Source organism: Hemiscyllium ocellatum, chromosome 14, assembly GCF_020745735.1.
Source record: "Hemiscyllium ocellatum isolate sHemOce1 chromosome 14, sHemOce1.pat.X.cur, whole genome shotgun sequence".
Lineage (NCBI taxonomy): Eukaryota > Metazoa > Chordata > Chondrichthyes > Orectolobiformes > Hemiscylliidae > Hemiscyllium > Hemiscyllium ocellatum.
Window position 1 is genome coordinate 80,114,433 of NC_083414.1, and position 23,325 is coordinate 80,137,757.

Here is a 23,325-nt window from a genome sequence, read left to right on the forward strand (position 1 = left end):
CCGTCCATTGCTGGAACATTTCAGTCTATTGTTTTCAGATTCTGATCCACTGTTGGAACTGTCCAGTCGAATGTTCTCAGATCCTGATCCATTGTTGTACCATTCCAGTGTAACGTTCTCAGATTCTGATCCACTGTTGGAACTTTCCAGTTTAATGTTCTGAGTTTCTGATCTCTCCTTCTCTCTGGAGCAGCCGATCCCTGATAGTGCTATCGGTGATTCTCCCGCCCATACCATGGGATAACATATTGAATGGAGCCCTTTTATCATTAAAAGATGGATACCCTCCACTGGGATAATTAGAATCCATGGAGACTGACATTGGTCACAGTCACCAAACAAACAGATTCAGTTAACCAGTTCCTTACATCATTTTACGTAACATAATGAAAGGGAACATTTACTCGGTTTGGATAGAATGGATGCGGGTTGCTGAGGAATAGACTATAAATCTTTCAACCTTTTTAATCTGTCTTCCCTGTATGTGAGAGTATTGTCGGAACACTGCACTGTTGTATACGTTTCATCCTGTTTATAAAAGGAGTTAGGAATAAAATAACAGACGAGCTGCATAAAATATTTGGTGGAGAAGTTTCTAAATACCTTTGTGTAATGCTGCTCCAAGTTTGAAATTCCCTGTTATCAAGTCCTTTCTTAAACTTGTGACATCATTCAGAGCATTGAAACTGCTGCTCAGGAACAGGGAGAAACAGGAGGTAGTTACTCAACTACTCGAGATTGGGACACAGAGACAGGAGACAGTCTTTCAACTGTTCGAGACTGGGACACAGAGACAGGAGGTAGGCACTCAACTGAAAGATACTGGAACACAGGAACAGGAGGCAGTCATCAATTGTTCGAGACTGGGATGCAGGGAAATCTGGAGGCTAGTGAGGCCCCAGATTTCTGTTCACCAGCAACAGGAGGACGTGACTCACAACCCACCAATCTAGGATACTGGGAGAAAAGGGAAATTGGCTTGTTACTAACAGAAATATCTGAATAAGTTGCATGAGCGAGCCATTCTATCCTGCTCCAACATTCTTCAAAACCATGACTGATCTGATTGTAATTCCCTCATTCCATTTTACAGAGATTCCCCTCTCTGCAGCCTCTGCTCCATTTGTTGCACATCCAGATGCTGTAACTACAGTCACCATGTTTCATCCAGAGTTGGGTCACCAAAGCCTCTGGTCTTCCCGAATTTCCACAGCAGCTTAAAACACAGCCTCCAGGAAACCATCCCCAGCATTCCCACGAACATTCAAAAAACTAGAATTAAGTCAAATGTCAGTCAAATGCAAGTGAGAAGCCTGGTCTGAATCACTAACATGTTACTGAGCACGAGCAGCAGAGAGTAATTAACACAGGCGTTCAATGGATAGGCACAGAGCAAGTTACAAAGGTGTGCCTCAAAACTGCTAAAACCCCACTATCCAACATGGAGCACAGGGCAGGACACTCGGAAGTCAAAGAAAACACAAGCAATGCTTTTTGAACATTGTTTCTAAGCTTCTTAGGGATGGAAGTTGGTGCTCTTGGGTGAGCAACATTCAAGGGCACGAAAAGATATAGGACAGTTATTCACATTAAAACTAGACAATTAAAATCTGGTTGGCGGGGAAGCAGTTTAAACACTAACAAATGGGAGGGATTTGGGAAATATACAGAGGGAGAGAGACTCTGAGTCAGTGTTATGGAAGGATGTGTTTGCTGGTTTTAGAATGTTGAAATGAAGACATTTCTAACATATCTAGCAACATAGGTTAGTATTTCCGGGAATGATGAATTAATACGATATTGGTGCAAGGTCAGATAGAGTCAGAGTCTCGGAGATGTACAGCACGGAATAAGAAACTTCAGTCTAACTCGTCCATGCAGATGGGATATTCCAAATTAAACTAATCACATTTGCCACCATTTGGCCAATATCGATGTAAACCCATCCTCTTCATGTACCCATCCAAATGCCTTTTAGACGTTGTAATTGTAAAAGCCTCCACCACCTCCTCTAGCAGCTCATTCCACACATGCACCACCCTCTGTGGGAAAAAAAAGTTGCTTCTTAGGTCATTTCTAAATCTTTTCCCTCTCATCGGAAATCCATTCTCTCTAGTTTTGGGGGAAAAGATCTTGGCTATACACCCTATACTTGCGCCTCACGCTACAGGAATAAAGAACCAAACCTACTCGCACGCCCCCTATAGCTCCTATCCGGGCAACATCCTTGTAAATCTGTACTGACTCCCTTCAAGTTTCACAATATATTTCCAAAAGGAAGGAGACAAGAATTGAATGCAGTACTCCAAAAGTAGCCAAGGTAATGTGCTGTACAGCAGCAACACGACCACCCAATTCATATAGTCAAACCACTGGCCAATAAAGGGAAGCATGCTAAATGCCATTTTCACTATCTATTCTACCTGTGACTCTACTTTCAAGAAACTATGAACCTGCATTCCAAGGTCTCTTTGTTCAGCAACACTCCCCAGGACCTTACCATTAATATATATGTCCTGCCCGTATTTGCATTTCCAAAATGCAGCACCTCCCATTTATCTAGATTAAAAACCATCTGCCAATTCTCAGCCCACCTGCCCAACTGATCAAAATCCAATTGTACTCTGAGGTAAACATTCTTTGCTGTCCACTACACCATCATTTTTGGTGTCATCTGCAAACTTAGCAACTATTGCTGCAATGTTCACATCCAAATGATTTATGTGAGTAGTGAAAAGCAGTGGAGCCAGCACCAACCCTTGTAGCACACCAATGGTCACAACCATCCTGTTCGAAAATCAATCCTTCACCACCACCCTCTGTCTCCTGCCTTCGGGCTAATTCTGTATACACATAGCTAGTTCTCCCTGTATTCCATACGAACTAAACTTGTTAACCGATCTACCATGCAGAAAGTTGTCAAATGCCTTACTGAAGTCCATATCAATAATATACACCTCTGGGTCAATGAATCCTCTTTGTTACTTTTTCAAAAATACTCAGTCAGTTTAGTGAGACACAACTTTCCATGCTTCGAGCCATGTTGCCTATCACTATCAGTCCTTGCTTTTCAAAATCCATGCACACCTTGTGCCTCATAATCCTTACCAACAACTTGCCCTCCACTGAAGTCAGACTCACAGGCTTTTCCTTATCATCCTTCTTAAATGTTGTCAGTAATCACACCAAGTTCGCAAGCCTCCTATCTTCCAGCATCTCATCTGTGACAATTGACGATACAAATATCTCAGCAAGGGGACAAGCAATCACTTTACATGCTTCCCATAGAGTTCTAGGGTACATCCGATCAGGTCCTGGAGATTTTCCCACCTTTACAGGCTTTACGAACTCCAGCATCTCCTTCTCTATAATACAGGCACTTTCCAAGATGTCACCGATTATTTCCAAAGTTCTTTAGCTTCCATGTCCTTCTGCACAGTCAATACTGACGCACGATACTCGTTTAGTATCGCCTTCATCTCCTGCGGTTTTGCACATCGGCAACCTTGCTGAGCTTTGAGTGGCACAAAAAGCTCGTGAGTTACTCTTTTCTCCTTAATGTATGTTTCGAGTCCCTTTGAATTCTGCTTAACCATTTTTGCCAGAACTATCTCATGTCCCCTTTATGGCCTTCGCATTTCCCTCTTATGTATACTCCTACTGGCTTTAGAACCTTCTCGACGGTCACTTTAAATCTGGAATTAAGAGCCAAATGAAGATGATGAATCCATTTTCGATTTTTGGAAAACACCCTCTGGTTCGCTGATGGCCTTGAAGGAAGCCAGCTCCCATCTTTACCTGGCCTGGGTTACATGTGACTCCAGACTGACAACAATGTGTTTGACTCGTAACTGCCCTCTGGGCAATTAGTGATGGGTAATGACTGCACGCCCAACCAGTGATACCTTCATCCCGTGAATGAGTACTGAAAAAAACCTTGACTCCTGCTCTCCCTACCTGACATATGCTTCCCTCTTATCCGTGACCAGACACTCAATTTCTCCCGTCCTCCAGCATTCCTTACACCCAGCAGCCTTACCCTTCACCCTAACAGCGACAGGCTGTCTCTGTGATTTTTACATCTCATTTTTGAAGGTTTCCCTCTTCTCAGCTGGCCCCGTAACTGCGAATATCTGTTCCACTCCCGTTTGGAAGTTTTTGCTAATATCATCAAAATTGGCCTTCCTCCAATTTAGAGCGTTATCTTTTAGGCCCAGTTCATCCTTTTCCATATCTATTTTAAAACTAATAGAATTATGATTATGTATCCCCACTGATACCTTAGTCTCCTGTCCTGCTATATTTTCCAAGGAGAAGGTGACGTTTAGCGCCTTCTCTGTGATGGAGAGCATTGGTCAAGCAGCTGCAGCCTTGTAACTGGGAATGGGGTCGACAGTGTCTTCGTCTCATTGGGCTGAATCGAACAATAATTTATCTCAGTGCCATCTTCATTGAGTGTGACAGAGGGATTGTCTGCACAAGGTCGAGCTAGTTTCCTAGTGCTACCTTATCGAACTCACCTCATTAACTACCTACCCCACCCCATGGTGTCCCTCTCATTCAATGCCAGCCCTATTCTCCCACCCATCACGGTTGGAGGTACTCACCATCGCACTGATGCCATTGGATATTATGTGATCCCTGGCACTGGTGCCATCTTTAAAAGGCCAGTGGACACACAGTTGAGTTTTTTTGATTTCGGAGCTGGTCTGTACAGGTTACAATGAGCATGGCAGATAAGGGTCAATTACACCACAGTTTGTCGACAGGGGCACGGAGGGTCTGGTGGATGGGCTAGTACAGAGGGGGACCATTCTCTTCCCAGAGAGGGTCACACTATCAGACCCACCTAGCATGGTCTGAGCTCACCACCCAGCTCAGTGCAGTATCTGCGGTCTGAAGAAATACAGCACAAGCATCAATAACCTTCCCCGCTCTGCCAGGATAAGGGTCACTGTATTCTCTCTGCTCCCTCACACTCACTCTATATCTGTTGCAGCAGCGATCCAGAACAAGGTTCATGCTCCATCACTCTCAATGCTGCTTGCAGCACCTTCCCTCTCTCTCTCTCTCCCCATTATCTCCGCCCCGCCCCCTCCCCCCCCCCCCAACACACACTAATAACATTGCATGGATACGACACTGTGGACTGACTCCCTACAGATATCTCACCATATCTCCCCCTACCTACACCAGCACTAACAGCAGGGATACCCACTCCCAACCTCACTCCCACCCTGCCTTGCTCCCATTTTAGGAGAAACAGCCTGGAATAGGACAGAAAGGACCAAGCCGGGTGGTGGAGTGCCGGATATCCGTTCCCTCCCCCCCCTTCCCCCGCCATGTGTGGAGGACCCTGATACGAGCCGGAGAGGACTGGGACGCCTCGTGTGGAGATTCTGAACTATCCACGTCCCAGCAACTGAGTAAGGAGCAATATTCAGTGAAGGGCAATTCTCACTTTAAACTCACTGGAAGCTTCGTTCCCCCCCAGCACAACTTAGAAGCCGTGGCCCTGATGCCATCTCCCTTTTGTGTCGAGCTGGTACAAATGGAATCCCGACGGTCTCGGTAGGTAGGAGGGTGGGCTCACTCACATCGTCTCCATCACATCCCAGGAAGGGAGCACGGAGGCTCCCTCCTACACCTCCCCCTGTAAACAGCTCAGATGCTGAAACTAATCTGTGAGATTTACTGCTCTCCCCACTTGTCCTGACGTCTTCAATAATCTGGTCCCTCTGTTCCTGCACCTCCTTTATTACTGTACAACCTGTTTTATATTGTCTTTCAATGCCTTTCCAACGAAAGAGCATCACCTCACACTGCGCTGCATTGATCCTCATCTGCCATACACCTGAATACTACACCAACATATAACTTTCCTGTTGGAGTTCCACTCCGTCCTCAACAAACTTTACAATTCCTTCAGCTTTGGTATCTGCAAATATTGAAATTGTCCTACAGTCACACTCCACCCAAAAATACTGACACACACCAGACAGAGCGAGTGAAATATTGACACACTCTCCATGTCTGTATTACAGTCAATGTATAGTGAGTGCCTCTATGTGTCTACATTCGTGTATGTATCTGTGTGGAGCGGGTCTGGCAGTCTCTGTGGTGTTTAAAGTGATGTAATATCCCCAGATATGAGTTCTGAGTAAGGATCACTCGATCCAAAACGTCAACTTCCATTTTTGTCCAAAGATGCTTCCAGAGCTGCTGAGATTTGTATTGTTGTCAATCTCTCTTGCAATCCCAACCCCGATTCCCCATCCCCCACGCAACTATAATCGTGGTGCAGAAGTGTGAAACTATCAGGGATTCAGTCTGGGAGGGAGAGAGGGAGGGCAGCAGCTCACAGCACAATCCAATCTGAATTTTGATTGCACCAACACACACACACACACACACACACACACGCATACATGCGCGCGAACACACACACTCTAAGTTGGTTTGGAGAGGATTGTCGTTTTACTTAGGCCCTCAGAGTGGAACATGTTCGTGTGGAGAAATTTCTGCGCTCCTTCTGCAATGTGGAAATGGTATGTCACTAGGTAGTATTTCCAACACACAGTGTACACATTAAATCATATTTCCATTGCAATTATATCCAAGCAATTCCGAGTGAGCCACTTTCCAAGGCAATGAGATTAATTTTAATGCACTTTATGTAACTTGAATTTTTAACATTTTACTCTGACCTTACATGTGAAAAAGGATTGAAAAGACCTAAACCAGACCAGCAGAGTGTTGGCTTGTATCACTTTAAAGAAAAGAGGGAAAGGGAGAGGAAGGGAGAGTGGTTTTGACCCCGTTTCAGTAAATCACAGCAAAAACAGGAAGAGTTCCCATGTCCCAGGGATGCGCAGACAGAGATGCACACCCTAATGCAGGAACATATGTAACAAGCACAGAGAGATAGACATGCACACAGAGGTTAACAGAGACATATATAGACACACAGGAATAGACAAACACGAACAGAAATATGCAGATACATACTTGGACATACAAACACACATAGACTCATCGAGTTACAGAGGGTATTTTCAGACAGGCCTATCGACCCATACAGTCCATGCTGACCATAATCCCAAACTAAACCAGTCCCACCTGCCTATGCTTGGCCCAGATTTGTCCAAATGTTCTCTTATTCTTGTACTTAACCAAATGCGTTTTAAATGCTATAACTTTACCCACAATCCATCACTTCCTCTGGAAGTTCATTCCCTACACGAACCACATGCTGTGTAAAACAATAATCACTTCACAGGTCCTGATCAGGTGGACCCAAGACATTTGTAGGAAGCTAAGGAAGTGATAGTTGGGTCCCTTGCTGAGATGTTGTCATCATCAATAGTCACAGGTGAGCTGCTGGAAGTTATGAGTTTGCATAATATTTTTGCTATTAACTAAAATGGAAAGAAAAAGCCAAGAACAATAGATTGGGGAGCCTGACATCAGTGGTGGGCACAGTGTTGGAGAGAATCATGAGCTACAGGATTTACATACATTGGAAAGGCAAGGACTGATTCGGGATAGGCAAAAGTGAGGACTGCAGATGCAGGAGATCAGAGTCGAGATGAAAGTGGTACTGGAAAAGCACAGCAAGTCACGCAGCATCTGACGAGCAGGAAAATCGACGTTCTGGGCAAAAGCCCGTTATGTGGACAGTGAAATAGGGTTGTGCGTGGATCATCATGTCTCACTGATTTGATTTTTTTGTTGTTGTTGAGAAGTAACAGAGAGGATTGATGATGGAAGAACGCTGGATGTGGTCTATATGGACTTCAGTTAGGCATTCGACATAGTTCCCCATGGAGACTGGTTAGCAAGGTTAGATCACATGGATACAGTTGGATACAGAACTGACTCAAAGGTAGAGGACAGAGGATGGTGGTGGAGGGTTGTTTTGCAGACTGGAGGTCTGTGACCAGTGGAGTTTCAAACGATCGGTGCTGGGTCCGCTACTTTTCGTCGTTTATATAAATGATTTCGATATGAACATAGGACAGTTAGTAAGTTTGCAGATGACTCCAAAATTGGAGGTGTAGTGGCCAGCAAAGAAGGTTACCTCAGATTACGACGGGATCTTAATCAGATGGGCCAATGGACGGAGGAGTGGCAGACAGAGTTTAATTTAGATAAATGTGAGATGCTGCATATTGGAAAGGCATAACAGGGCAGGGCTTATACACTTACTGGTAAAGTCCTGGGGAGTGTTGCTCAACAACGTGACCTCAGAGTACACGTTTATAGTTCCTTGAAAGTGGATTTGCAGGTAAATAGGACAGTGAAGAAAGTATTTGCTATATTATTTGTCAGTGCATTGTGTATATGCGTTAGGAGACTGGATTGCAGCTGCACAGGACATTGGTTCGACCACTTTTGGAATACTGTATGCAATTCTGATCTCCCTGCTCTGTAGGAAGGATGCTGTCAAACTTGAAAGGGTTCAAGAAGGGTTTACACTGAGGTTTCCATGGTTGGAGGGTTTGAGTTACTGGGAGAGACTGAATAGACTGAGCCTGTTTTCCCTGGAGAATCAGAGGTTGAGGGTTGATGTTAGAGGTTAGTAAAATCATGGATTCAACGGATAGATTGAATAGCCAAGGTTTTTTTCCCTAGGATAGTGCAATCAAAAACTAGATGCAATGGTTTGAGAGTTTGAGTTACAGGGAGAGGCAGAGAATGAGGCTTGACGCTACAGGTTAGTATTGTCATGGGTGCAACGGATAGAGTGAATAGTCAGGGTCTTTTCCCTAGGGTAGAGCAGTCAAAAACCAGATCGCAAAGGTTTAAGGTGGGAGGAGAAAAACAAAAAAGGGCTCTAATGGGCAACATCTTCATGTAGAGGATGATCAGTGTGTAATGAGCTGCCAGCGGAAGGTATTGAGGCTGGCGCAATTACAACATTTAACAGGCATCTGGATGGACAGAAGAATGGGAAGGGTTTAGATGGAAATTGACCAGAGACGGGGAAATGGGAGGAAATTAATTTTGGCTATCTGGTTGGCATGGACACGTTGGACCAAAGGGTCTGTTTCCATGCTATACAGCTCTATGTCGCCATGTATTTTAAGAAACTTCCTCCTCTTATCTTTAAAAAAAATCCCCCACTCAAGGGAAACAACACGTACCATTCAACATTTTCGATACCTCTCATGACATTATAAACCTCTACAAGGTTACCTCTCAGCCTCCTACGCTCCTGTAGAAAATGTCCAAGTCTGTTGAGCCTGTCCTTATAATTCAAACACTCCATTCCCAGCAACATCCTGATAAATCTCTTCTGAACTCTCCCGAACTTGATAATATTCTCTATATAACAGGGCGACCAGAACTGCACACAGTCCTCCAAGACATGCCTCACGAATGTCCTGTGCGACCAGAACATACCGTCCCAACTCCTGTACTCAAAGGACTGTCCACTGCTATTCGTCATTTATATAAATTATTTGGATGTGAACATAGGAGATATAGCTAGTAAATTTTGCAGATTACACCAAAATTGGAGCTGTAGTGAACAGTTAAGAACATTACCACAGAGTAAAATTGAATCTTGATCAGGTGGGCCAATGGACTGAGGAGTGGCAGTTGGAGATATATTTAGATAAATGCGAGGTGCTACATTTTGGAAAAGCAAATCACAACAGGACTTATATATTTAATGATAAAGTCCTGGAGAGTGTTGCTGAACAAAGAAACCTTGGAGTACAGGTTCATATTTCCTTGAAAGTAGAATTGCAGGTAGATAGGATAGTTAAGTAGGTGTTTAATATGCTTTCCTTTATGGTTCAAACCACTGAGTACAAGAGTTGGAAGATCATGTTGTGGCTGTGCAGGATATTGGTTAGGCCACTTTTGGAATATTGCGTACAATTCTGGTTTCATTCCTATAGGAAAGATGTTGTGAAACTTGGAAGAGTTCAGAAAATATTTACAAGGATGTTACCAGGGCTGGAGGATTTGAGCTGTAGGGAGAGTTGGGTCTGTTTTCTCTGAATCATTAGAGGCTGAAAGGAGAATTACAGAGGTTTATAAAATCATGAGAGGCATGCATAGGGTAAATAGACAATGTATTTTTCGCGGAGTGGGCGAGTCCACAACTAGAGGGCATAGGTTTAGGATGAGAGGGGCAACATATAAAAGGGACTTCAGGGGGAAGTTTCATGCGTAGAGGGTGGTCTGTGTATGCAATGAATTGCCAGAGGCTGGTCAAATTAAAGTATTTAAAAAACATCTGGATGAGTATATAAATAGGAAGAGTTCAGAGGGATATGGACAAGTGTTGACAAGATTAGGTTAGGGTATCTGGTCGACATGGACAGGTTGTACCAGAGGGCCTATTTCCGTGCAGTACATCTCTATGACTCTATGTCTCTATAATGAAGGCCAGCAAGTGAAACACCTTCATAACCACCCTGTCTAAAAATGAAGCAAACTTCAAAGACTTATGCCTGATTACCTAGGTTGCTCTGTTCTACAACACTACCAATGGCTCAACATTTAATTGTATATGTGTTTTTTTAGTTTGTTTTACCAAAGTACAATACCTTGCATTTATCAACATTAACCTCCATCTGCAATTCTTTAGCCCAGTGAGTGATAATACTGGGGAAGAAAGGCTGGAAAGTAATCAGTTGCCTTGTTTCATTTAATGGTTTTAGGATGAGGGGAGTCACACATTATAGGTGGGAAACAGTGATCGGTGTTTGAGGTCAGAAAGTATGCGCTTTCTTTGTCTCTGATGTTCAGTATTGATATCTATTCAAAATTCTTCATAGTGCAGTGTGTGTCTGCAGGATTTCATTCCCCCATATTGCAGACTACAGATAATAGCCATTTAAACTGGAAATAATAGCCAAGTATTTAAAGATGTTCATAGTTTATCTGTAAGGCAGAGCAAATAACCTCGACATCCTACAGTTGAGGCAAGTACCTTGCATTTTTTAACAACATTATTATTTTAACTGGGTAATTCAGTAAAGTGAACCAGATTTCAATGAATCCGTACCGATCTGAAATCTGGAATTTAAAGTTAAAAATTTGGGCATGGTTTAGATCTTGTGTAGTCGGTAGCATCCCTGCCACTGAGGCAGAGCTCTGCATTCTATTCCAATTCCTGAACTTGTCTGATAGTGTCCCTAGCTCGAGACCAGATTGTCTGAATTCAGGTGCAGCATGTCAGAACAGGCTGATGAACAAACACACAGGAGAATAATGTTGCAACTTTTGTGGCTATTGTGGAGTGGTGGTAGTGTCCCTACCTCTGGCCCCAAAGGTCTAGTTTCTAATCCTACGAGAGGTGTTTTATAATACGTCTGAACGCGTTGACTAAAATGATTTTAAAATTGTGGTTTGATCAAGATGGAAGAGGTATCAGTATTGAATTTCAGAATTTAAGCCCCTGATGACTGAAAGCACAGACCCTGGGTGGGAGACACATTTGCACATTCTAGAGATTTATAAATTCATGAAGTGCATGATAGGGGGTGAGTAGTCAAGATCTTTCCCCATGCTTGGAAGTTCAAAATTAGAAGGTATAGATTTAATGTGAGAGGGAAAAGATTTTAAAGTGATCTCGAGGCAACCTTTTCACTCAGAAAGTGGAGCGTGTACATAATGAACTGCCAGAAGAAGTGGTGGAGGTTTGTATAATTACAACATTTAAAAGGTATCCAGATGGGTATGTCAATAGGAAGTATTTAGAGTGATACGGGCCAATTGCTGGCAAATAGATTAGATTAGCTACAGTGTAGCACAAGTCCACATCAACCCTCTGAAGAGTTACCCACCCAGAACCATCTACCCATATTTACCCCTGACTAATGCACCTGACATTATGTGTAACTTAGCATGGCTAATTCACCTAACCTGCACAACTTTGGACTGTGGGAGGAAACTCACGCAGACACAGCGAGAATGTGCAAACTCCACACAGTCACCTGAGCCAGCAATCAAACCCAGGTCCCTGGCACTGTGAGGAAGTAGTGCTAACCACTGAGCCACTGCACCGGCCCAAGTAGGCACGATTAATTTCAGAAATCAAGTTGACATGGACGAGTTGGTCAAAAGTGTTTGTTTCCGTGCTGTACAACTCCATGATTCATCAAGCCATTTGATCTAGGTCCCTGTGTAATCTTCACTGTCCACTATATAGCCAAATTTGATTTCATTCACAATATTTCTAACCATGCCTTCTATAATTCTCATCCGAATCATTTGTGTAAATGTCAAACAAAAATGGATTGAGCACAAGTCCCTGTGGAGCACCACTGTGCACAGTGTCACAAAGCTGGTCCCTTTGCTATAAAAGCTTCCTTTTCTCAAAGAGACTGTGAGGTTGATTTTTTTTTCCGAGGGGTCGTAAATAGTTCCTGGCTCCAAGGTGATTGGTTTGGTAGAGAGATTAAACAGTTTTGTGATTAAAGGTGTAATGAAAGGTGATTGGTCAGCTCTCTAGGTGAGCAGTTCAGTCCAGAACCAGTTTGGAGTTCAGCTATGTGGACAAGCTCTCTCTCTCTCTCTCACTCCCCCTCCTTCTGCCCTTCTAACTTCAACCTGTAAGCATTTGTTCCATTTTAACTGTTTTTAAGGGGGTTTGCTTATTGGAATATTTGTGTACTTCCAGAACAACTAATTAAGTCTAGTTTTAATAGATTGCGTTCTGTAGGGGTTCTTTATTCTGTTCTTTGTGTTTCATTGTGTAGTTTTGTGCGAATATTTTTGTCTATTTTCGTCTATTTGTCTATTTTAAAACCTGATAATTTTCACTGTGCACTTACTGAAATAAATTACAAAGTTATGGTCTGCGCTGCCTGACTAAGAATATTTTGAGTGGTTTGGCCTAGTCCATAACAATAAGCCTCCAGTCTGAAAAACAATCTTCCTCGATAATGCTGTCTCCTGATATTAGGTAAACACACATACACACACACACACACCTCCTCTCTCTCTCTCTCTCTCTCTCTCTCTCTCTCACACACACACACACACACACACACACACACACACACACACACAGAGACACATGCACAGTTACACACACGCAAAGACACACACACAGAGACGTCACATGCACACATACACACATCGACCGACAAAAGACATTCACACACTGACATACACACACACACAGTCAGATACACACACAGAGACAGACACGTGCATGTGCGTGCCGCACACACACACACACACACACACACACACATCTAAGCGTCTTGAGAATATAACTCGATAAGTTATGATTAAAGATGGGCTCAAGGCTTGTTGTGAGAGGGTAGTAGAACTGGCTTGAAAAACATGTCAGCCATGATCAATAGTTCAGTAAACTGGATGGGTCAAATGGCCTTTTTTCTTCTCTAATTTTGTACGCTCTATGGTAAGTGCATTTGTCTGTGATAATGGTGTGCATTTGCATGTGAATGAGTGATTGTGTGTCCGTGTTAATGTGTGTCTGTGTTTTTCTGATATTGAGTGTGTCTGTGTGTGCACGTCTGTGTGTGTATGTCTGTGTGTGTGTTTGAGTGTGTCTGTGTATGTTTCTGTGTGTGCGTCGGCATATGTTTGTGTCCCTCATTATTTTTAGAAATGGAAATATCAAAGAACATTTTTGTAATTTCTATACTGTTTGTCAATCATCTTTCCATCATAGCTTGAGGAACGTTGTTTTCGTCATGAATTTCTTATTTTAACAGATGAAGGAAATCTACATGACTTCTTCCTAGGACGAACCGGACCCAATGTGAGACGCATATCATAGGCCATATCATCAAACTGGTTACACCGATAATTTGCTGTGACCAATGGAGGAGTGGCAGTAGAAAAGAAAACAGTTACTCAACAACCCAGAGAACTCTGGATTGGTGAGCCTGACTTCAATGGTGGGTGAGTCTTTGGAGGGGATTCTGAAGGATAGCCAATTGCATGCATTTTCAAAGGCAAGGATTGATTGGGGATAGTCACCATAGCTTTTTGCATGAGAATTCGTGTCACAATAATTTGACTGAGTCTGTTAAAGAGGTGAGAAAACAGATTGATGAAGGCAGTGTTGTAGATGTTTTCCATATAGGCTGGAGCAAGTTCTTCGACAAGATTCTGCATATTAGGCAAGTTAGTAAGATTGGGTCACATGGGAAACAGCGCAACCAAGTCAATGTAATACCAAATTAGATTGAATGGAGGCGACAGAGGTTGGTAGAGGATTGCTTTTCAGACTGGAGGCCTGTGAACAGTAGTGTGCCACAAGGATCAGTGCTGAGCCCACTGCTTTTCGTCATTTATATAAATGATGTGGATGTGACCATAGGTGGTAACGGTAGCAAGTTTACAGATTACACCAAAAATGTTGGTGTTGTGGGTAATGAAGAAAATTATCTCAGAGTGCAATGAAACCCCGATCAGATGGGCCAGTGGGCTGATGAGTGGCAGATGGTGTTTAATTCAGATAAATGTGAAGTGCTGCATTTTGGAAAGCAAATCGGGGTACTTAATGGAAATGTCTTGGAGGATGTTGCTGAGCAATGAGAGGGAGAGATGTAGGTGCAACGCTCCTTCAAAGTGAACAGGATAGTGAACAAGGTGTTTGGCATGTTTGCCTTCATTGGTCAGAGCATTGAGTTTCGGAGTTGGAATGTCATGTTACAGCTGTACAGGCTATCAGTGAGGCCGCATTTTGTAATACTGTGTGCAGTTCTGGTCTCCCTGCTGGTCGAAGGTTGCTGTCAAACTTGAAAGGGTTCAGAAAAGATTTATAAGGATGTTGCCAGGTTTGGAGAGTTTGAGCTATAAGCAGAGGCTGAATAGGCTAAAGCGGTTTTCCCTGTAGAATCACGGACTTAGGGCTGACTATATAGAGGTTTATAAAATCATAAGGGTCATGGATTTTGTAAATAGACAAGGTCTTTTTCCCAGAATAGGGGATTCCAAAAATAGAGGGTATAGGCTTAAGGTGCGGGGGAAATATTTTAGATGGAACTTCGAGGCAATGATTTCATACAGAGGGAGGTGTGCATATGGGATTATCTGCCAGAGGAAGTGGTGGGGTCTGGCATCTTGACAGGTATCTGAATAAGTAGGTATAGAGGAATATGAGTCAAATTGTGGCAAATCAAACTCGATCAGATTGGGATGTCTGATCAGTACAGAAAAATGTGCATGCTATATGACTCTATAAGAGGGATGAGGAGACATTCTAAACAGGCATTTCATGTGGGAATTCTCTTCCCCACAGTTTGAAATGTCTCATTGTTTACATTGATTCAAAGCTGAGTTAGTTTAATATTTGACCGAGAAGTGAGTCATGGATAATGGGATACAGACAGGAAAGTCGGGCCGTGGCCATAACCTGATCTGCCACAATCTTAGTGCCTGGTGAAGAAGGCTCAAAGTGTTTAATGCTCCACTCCTGCTCCTGAGTCCCATGTTTCTGCGTTCCATTCAGTCTCTCAATCCTGCTAGACAGGAGCAGTTAAAGGCTACTTACTGCTATACCCTGGTGCACAGAAACAGAGGAGATCATTCAGCCTCTCAAAACTGTCACACACAATTTGGGCTGGTTTGGAAAATGTAATTGGAAAACCCAGGCTGGGAAGGAAAAAGAAAGCTTCCCCTCTCTGCAACTTATGCTTCATTTGTTGGTCATGTTGTCAACCCAGTTTCACTGTGAATACAGCCCCCATACCTCAACCAGAGATGGTCAAGACAATCTGACAACATTCAATAACAGAGCTTCCAGGAAATTTACACCCTCTACTTTCCAATAATAGTATGTGAGAACGCCACAAACAGAGGTATGTCATTCATCCACACGCCCCCCCTCCCCCAAGCATGTCTTCATCCACAGTAAGATCATAAGGTCTAATATCCTCTTTCATGTCCAATTCTTCACAGCCCTCATCTCTGACTGGTCAAAAAGCTCTCGCTGCCTCCACACTGTGACCAATTGATATGAGCAAAAGACGTGAACACAAGGGCTCAGGGAAGAGTGACCAGCCCTGACATCAAGGCAGCATTTAAGTAAAGTTGGTCCCAAGGAGCCTGAGCAAGATTTCACTTCATGGGAATGAATTGCAAATTGCCCTGATTAGAGTGATTTTAAGCATAAAGCACAATGATTGTGGTTGGTGTACACAAATCTATGCAGTCCTGGACATATCTGCAAAAGATCCTCAAGGTTGCTTCCTCAGCACAAAAATCTTCAGCTGCTTCATAAATGTCTTGTGCACACCATAAGATGAGAATTGGGGGTGTTCACTGAAGATCACACAATATTCAGGGAAAATGTCCCCCTTCAGCTCGTGTATATGTGCAGCAAGACCTAGACAACATCAGGCTTGTGCTGTTGGAAGTATCGGTAACATTCATGTAACAGTGCTGCTGGACACTGCACATTTCCACAGTTAAAATGAAGAGATTATTCAGCGCCTCACGCTAGCTTCACAGGATTATGAGGAAGTCATTCAGCTCAACGAAATTATTGGAGGTAGAGGTAGCCCATTTAGTGCCTCCAACCAAATTCACAGTAAGGGAAGGAGTCACGTGTTATGGATGACAGCAGAGCTCCTCAAAAATATTTGAAGGCGTTGGCCTAGACACTATTAATAATTACGTGTTATGATACAGTAATATCCCATAAACATGTACTTGACAAAAAGGAAAGTTCAGACACAGATTCTCAGATGCAGTTCTCCAATCGAGGAGGGAAAACAAATCAAGTGAAAATTTAGAGAGAGTTACAGCCAGGAGACTTCCACTGAAGCTTCCAACTCTGTGCAGACCCCAATAGCTTCTGATGTTACTGAGAAACCAAAACGCTTCCTGTAATGTGACTGCCAGAACTGCACACAGTATTCTATTTATGGCCTAACCAATGGCATGTTTAACTCATATTATGTCGCCTCGATGAATAAACACTATGCCTACAATCCAGTGTGATTTTTTAACTGGCTATTGCACTGACCAGTCACATTCAGGGATGTGTGGACAAACGCCCTCTGACCTCCCTAGTGTTCTGCTATTCATTGAATTCTTCGCTGTCCGGCTCCTTCTTCCAATGTGCATCACCTCATATTTATCAGGGTTCAATTCCATCTGCCATTGATCTTACCATCTGACCATTCCACCTGTATCTTCCTGTAACATAAGGCCTTCCTCCTCACGGCCAACCACCTGGCCAATCTTTGTTTCAAACACAAAATTACTTATTACGCTCAGTCCCCAACCCCCACCACCCCTCCACATTCACATTTACATCATTTATGAATACCACAAATAATTAGATACACTGCACTGCTCGCTGTGGTACACCACCAAACACTGGTCTATCTCTACCACCTTTCCAGTAACTTGGGACCACATAGCTGTTCTCCAGTTCTCTAGCACCTCCCTTGTGTGGTCAGATTCAACTTAAACATTTAGGTCAGGACAGTTCCTCTCTTGTCTCCAAAAGCATCCTGCGACACAACTCATCTGGACTTTACATCATCCAAAATAATCAATCCCAACTTGCATCTTATATCAATCTGTTCGAGAGCTTCCCAGTCCATCTTCTTGACTTCTGTACCTGCATCTTTCTTCTCCCAACTAAAACAGATGTGAAGCTCTCATGTTACAGTCTATCTATGTTCCCCAGTTTCGCATACTGATTACCCCCTTGGTTTCGAAATGGGTCCTAATTTTTCCCTGGTTATTCTGTTCCGCTTGATGATTTTTGTAGAACATCTTGGGTTCCCCCTAACTTTGGCTGCTGCACTTCTCCATGCCCCTGTGTTAGTCAGTCTGCAGGGGGTGATTTTTCTAAGTTTCCCTGAGATCACCTCTCATTCTTTGAAACAGTACAGAACACAGGTATATTTTCATCCACACTGCATGCAATCTGTGCAGAATGCCTTTACTTCGATATTCCAATTTCCGTTAAATGAAGGCCAACTTCACTTTTACCCTTCCATTTCCAAAAGTCGCCCCTGAACCACGTTGGTTCAACTTTATTTACTATTCACTTTCTGAACTCTTAAACATCCACCTGAATATCTAACTATATCACATCAATAGTTCTCCCCCTGCTGAGCTCTGCACCAGAACCAAGACATAATAATGCATTCACCCTCTCTTTCGTCCGTATTGTTGTAAAATCGGTCGTTTTTGATCTCCAGTATTGCTCTATGCCATTTTAAGTGAGTAAGGTAAATGACTAAGGGAAAAGGACCACGAGGATCACAACCAGCAGGCACTGCAGCAATGGATACGTCTGCGGCTGTGACGTCGGCCTCTGCGAACACCCCAGGGCACTTATCGGTGGAGGAGAACCTGGTCTCGGAGTTCAGAGCCTGCGAGAGAACATTGTTTCAGCGATTGAGGACACCCGAACCAGGCTGGAACTGATTTCAGCCAAGCTGCAGAAGCAGGACCAGGAGACCCAGCGTCTCGGGCCACGCATCATCGAGGTGGAACTGCGGACCGCAGCTATGGAAACCACGGCAGAATCCTCGGTGGGTCGGGTCTAAGCTCTGGAATGGTAGGTAAGGGCCTTAGTAGAGTAGATCGACGACCTCGAAAATCGGGGCCATCAGAAGAACATCAGCCTGGTCGGCCTGCCAGAATGAGAAGAAGGCCAGCTCGTCAGCTTCTTGGAGCAATGGCTCATACAATTTTTGAAGCTGGAAGTCAGGGGCAGACTGGGTGCGGGTCGAGTGGGCCCACTGGGTCGCAGTGTGCAAGACCAGATCAGACCAGCACCCCCACACAGTCCAAGTGCAAGTCCAACACGATAGAAAAAAAAAAGTACTGTAAGCTTCTTGAGCTCTGGGGAAGGATCCATAGGCTCTGATCTACAAAGGATCACGAATTATGTTTCTTGAAGACGTTTTTACGGCTGTGACCCGCAAGAGGCAGGCCTTTAATAAGGTAAAAAGGAGCCTGAGGGATGTGAATATTCTGGTAAGATATCCGGCAATATTATGTTTCAGCCATGGAGGGTCTGTGTTTACTTTTGACTCACCAGAAAACTCAAAGGACTTCCTGTACACATTAAAATAGACTGGCTGGTTCAAATACTGTGGACCATTATGTTCTCTTTGATTTCTTTGGGTTTTGCCTGGTTTACCTCCTTTTTTTAGTATGTGGAAGTCCCATTTTTCCCTTTTCTCTCTCTTCTCCTTTCATCCTCCACTCCCATTATCCTTTGTTTTTCTATCATTTGCTTTTCATTTCTCTCACTTAGCTCGGAATGAGAAAGGGGGTTTGGGGATGATGGGAGTGGTTACATTTTGTTTCACCAGGACTGCCTCGGGTCAAAGTATGTATGGGACGGATTGAATCTTGTTGTAAGACGCGTGCAACTTGTATTAAACTTTGTTTTGCCTGGGTTTGGGGAGAGGCTTCAGCTAGGAGGAGCCATGGGGGATTAATGGGTAATATGAACAGCCTCTGCAGGAATGGGGAAAGTCTCCATTTATTTGTGTTATAAGTTGATTCATTTTAGAAATAGTTGTTAGAAGTTTTGATTTGGTTGTTATTGTAGTTATATTTTCAAGTTTGTATGAACTGTTTACTGCTTTCACTTGACGCGCTATAAATGGCGTTCTTCTCCTAGTGGGTTATGGGCTGCTTCGGATGGCTAAGTGTAACCACTCGTTTAAATGGTGCACGTGGAACGTTACGAAGAGTCACTCGCCGATTAAGAGAAAAAGATACTTTCAAGCCTCAGAAAGGAAGAAACACATCTAACTGATGAGGAGCACTTAAAGTTACAGCAGGAAAGGTTCGGCCCGGTGTTTATTTCATCCTTTAATTCGAAAAGTAGAGGAGTAACTTCACTCATTCATACAAACCTTCCACTTCAGTTGTTTGACCAAATTAACGACGAACGTGACTGGTTTATGATCCTTAATGCTTTAATACATACAGAGGAATATGGGACCTTGTGTAATATTGCCCCCAGCACACCCCATCAAATTTCTAATGGATGCGCTGTCCAGGTTGATGACCATTGGTGAACATTGTACAATTAAAGGGGAGACTTTAACCCTCTTTTGGGCCCCGAAGTGGATAGGATGTCAAGGGGTCTCACGGGTATTTCCCCGCCATCAAGGCAGCTGGTGGACCTGAACAGGGAGCTGCATTGGTCGACGTTTGAGATGTCTTCACCCTGAAGGTAGAGACTTCAACTTTTTTCTAACCCACGTAAGTGCTATACCAGGATTGACATATTTTTTGCCCCATTAGCCTTTTTAAATTTGATGCTGCCCTTCAAAATTCTGATCATGCAGCAGAGTACGTGGATGATAAGGCCGATGGCGATGGGACAGGCTCGCAGCACTAGCGCATGGATCCTTGCCTCCTGACAGATAGCAAATTCATTGAGTACCTTTTGCAGGAATTTAAGTTTTTATTGGACATTAACTTGGGTACGGCCAGTAATCCGTCGGTGTTCTGGAAGACTGCCAAGGCCTATGCAAGGGGTTTGATTATTTCTTACTCGGTGACTCGGTGACTCGGAAGCGGCAGAAGGGAAAGCAGTAGCATATGCTTAAGGCTTAGATGAAGGAAGCTGAGACAGCATACTTTGACAGACTGTCTGTAACTAACTTGCAGCAGATTACAGCCCTCCGGGCAGCTCTGATCACTGCGCTCATCCAGACAGCAAAGGGGAGATTTCCTTTGCGAAACAGAGATTATTCGAGTATGGAGCTAAACTGAGAAGGTACTTGGCGTACTTGGACAGAAAGAAGAGTGCCCCCAATCTATTACATCCATTAGAGAGGGTGCTGGTACTATCACCTGCGATCCGAAAAGGGTTAATGCAGCATTCAGTAACTTCTACTCTGGGCTGCTCCAGTCAGACGATTGTGCGGACAGATTGGTGAAGACGGAGTCCTTTTTAAGACCTTGGACCTCCCAGGTGTAACTTCAGAGCAGGAGTCTCTTTTGAATGCCCCTCTGACAATCCAAGAGATACAGGATGCGGTAAGGCAGCTCCAGAGTGGCAAACCGGCCAGCCCAGATGGCTTGCGGAGTGAGATTTATAAGGAGTTAATAGACATGATTGGATATACGCAATTATTTTTGTAGACAGGACTGCCTCCCATCCTCTCAGACAAAAGCAAATATTTCTCTTATTCTCAAGAGAGGGAAAACCCCAGAGGATTGCCTATTCGTATAGGCCTATACTGTTATTAAAACTGTGGACTTTAAAATTTTGTCGAAAATACTAGCTTTGAGGCTGGAGAAGATCTTGTCCTTCATTGTGAAAGAGGAACAGACAGGTTTTATTAGGAGTCGCAGGTCCCCTATTAATATTAGGAGAGTGCTAAATATGGTTCAGATGTGCCAGCAAGGTCGATTCCAGGCTTGGTAATCTCGCTGGATGCAGAGAAAGCATTTGATTGTGTGGAGTGACCACACCTCTTTTCTGTCTTGGAACCGTTTGGCCTTGGAGGTGTCTTTGCCTGGTCGATGGCAGAATTATACCGTGACGCTAAAGCAGCGGCAGTTCTCACTAATGGTATAAGGTCTAATGGTATAATTTTAGCATCGGCAGAGGCAGCCGACAAGGGTGCCCCTTTCAACGTTATTATTTGTATTGGTGATTATCGGTTGGCAGAGGCCACCCAGAGGGGCCCCAATATAACTGTCCTGGAGGTAGCGTCAGGAAGGCATGACATCATCCTTTACACAGATGACGTTCTTCTCTTTCTAACTAACCCGATGATATCTTTGCCCCGTTTAATAGAAGTGACTGATTTATTTGGATCTTTCGCGGGGTATAACATCAATTTTATGAAATCGGAGTCCATGCCTGTTGGGGTGTTATTCGATTACCTGATCATGGGGGGTGCAATCCGATTCCCTTTTAGATGATCACAAGGAGGTTTTCTCTATTTAGGCGTTTTTATCACACCGGCCTTCGGTCAATTATATAAAGCAAACTTCGTGCAGGTGCTCGAGAAGATAAGACAGGACCTTTGGCTCTGGGAAGATATTCCAATATCCTGGTTGGGTAGAATACGTCCGGTTAAAATGAATGTACTGCCTCGTTTCTTCTATCCCATGCGAATGTTCCTTTTGATGCTCTCCAGGTCGGTGCTATGGAGGCTTTACATTTGGTTAAGCTTGTTTATCTGGCACCACAGGTGGCGTCTTATGAAGCTCGCCAAATTGTAGCTCCTGCAGGAGATGAAGGGTGTGAATTTTCTGGACATTAAGAAATACCAACTAGGTTCCTTGCAATTGTATGTGGCTGATTGAGCTTGCAAAGACCTGCGGTCAGTTTGGCTGGACATTGAGGCATCCCAGGCAAAATGCCCCCTCATTAATCTGTTGTTCATGGACAAGACGAGGACAGTTATGGACCATTGCAGAAATCCAATTGTCCTTAACATAGTTAAAGCCTGGAAAATGATGCGACAAAGTGAGGGAAATTTACAAAAATAAACTTCCCCTTTTACTCCCATTGTAGGATTGGTAGGATCCAGCTGGGATTGATGGATTATGGCTTTCGGCTCTGGGAGTCCAGAGGAGTTTCCTGTTTGGGAGAATTATTTGGTGTGGTGGTCATGATGGTTTTCGAGCACCTGAGCCAGAAATATGAGTTATCTTGGAGGGGCCACTTTCTTTACTTTCAGATGAGGAATTTTATACAGAAAAATCGACTGCATTAATGGTTAGTCCCCATAGGTCGGAAATGGAGGGAAGAGTGCTTCGGTCCACAGGTGCTCTCTCGGTCAGCACCCTCTATCATTTATTAAGAGGTAGTGTCTCAAATGATATAGAGCGGCTGCATGGAATCTGGGCTCAGGAATTGTGGGTGGAGATCTTACCAGAGGAGTGGGAAGATATTTGGGAGACCGTAAGGAAGATTTCAATTTGCAATAGGACGTAGGCTATGCAGTTGAAGGTACTCCACAGGATTTAATTGACACCAGAGCAGCTTGTCAAATTTAAGACAGGAGGGTCCCCAATGTGCCCCAGATGTACAATAGATATTGGTACCCTTACTTATTGCTTGTGATCATGCCACAAGCTTCGTAGGAATTGGTGCACTATAGCAAGTGTTTTGGAAGGGGTCTTGGGAACCGATGTCAAGGCAAATCTGGTGCTCCTCCTCTTGGGTTCGCTGAACCTTCCCTCTTTGGACTAGCATGGGAATAAATTGTTTAGTATTCTTTCATTTTGTGCGAGGAATAACATTCTAATGAACTGGGTTCCAGGAAAACTCCCAAGACTCTGATAGTGGTGTAGATTAGTTATGGAGTCCACCGCCCTGGACTTCCTTACGAGTATGGGCACCAGAAAAAAGAACATTGTTATAGGACGTGG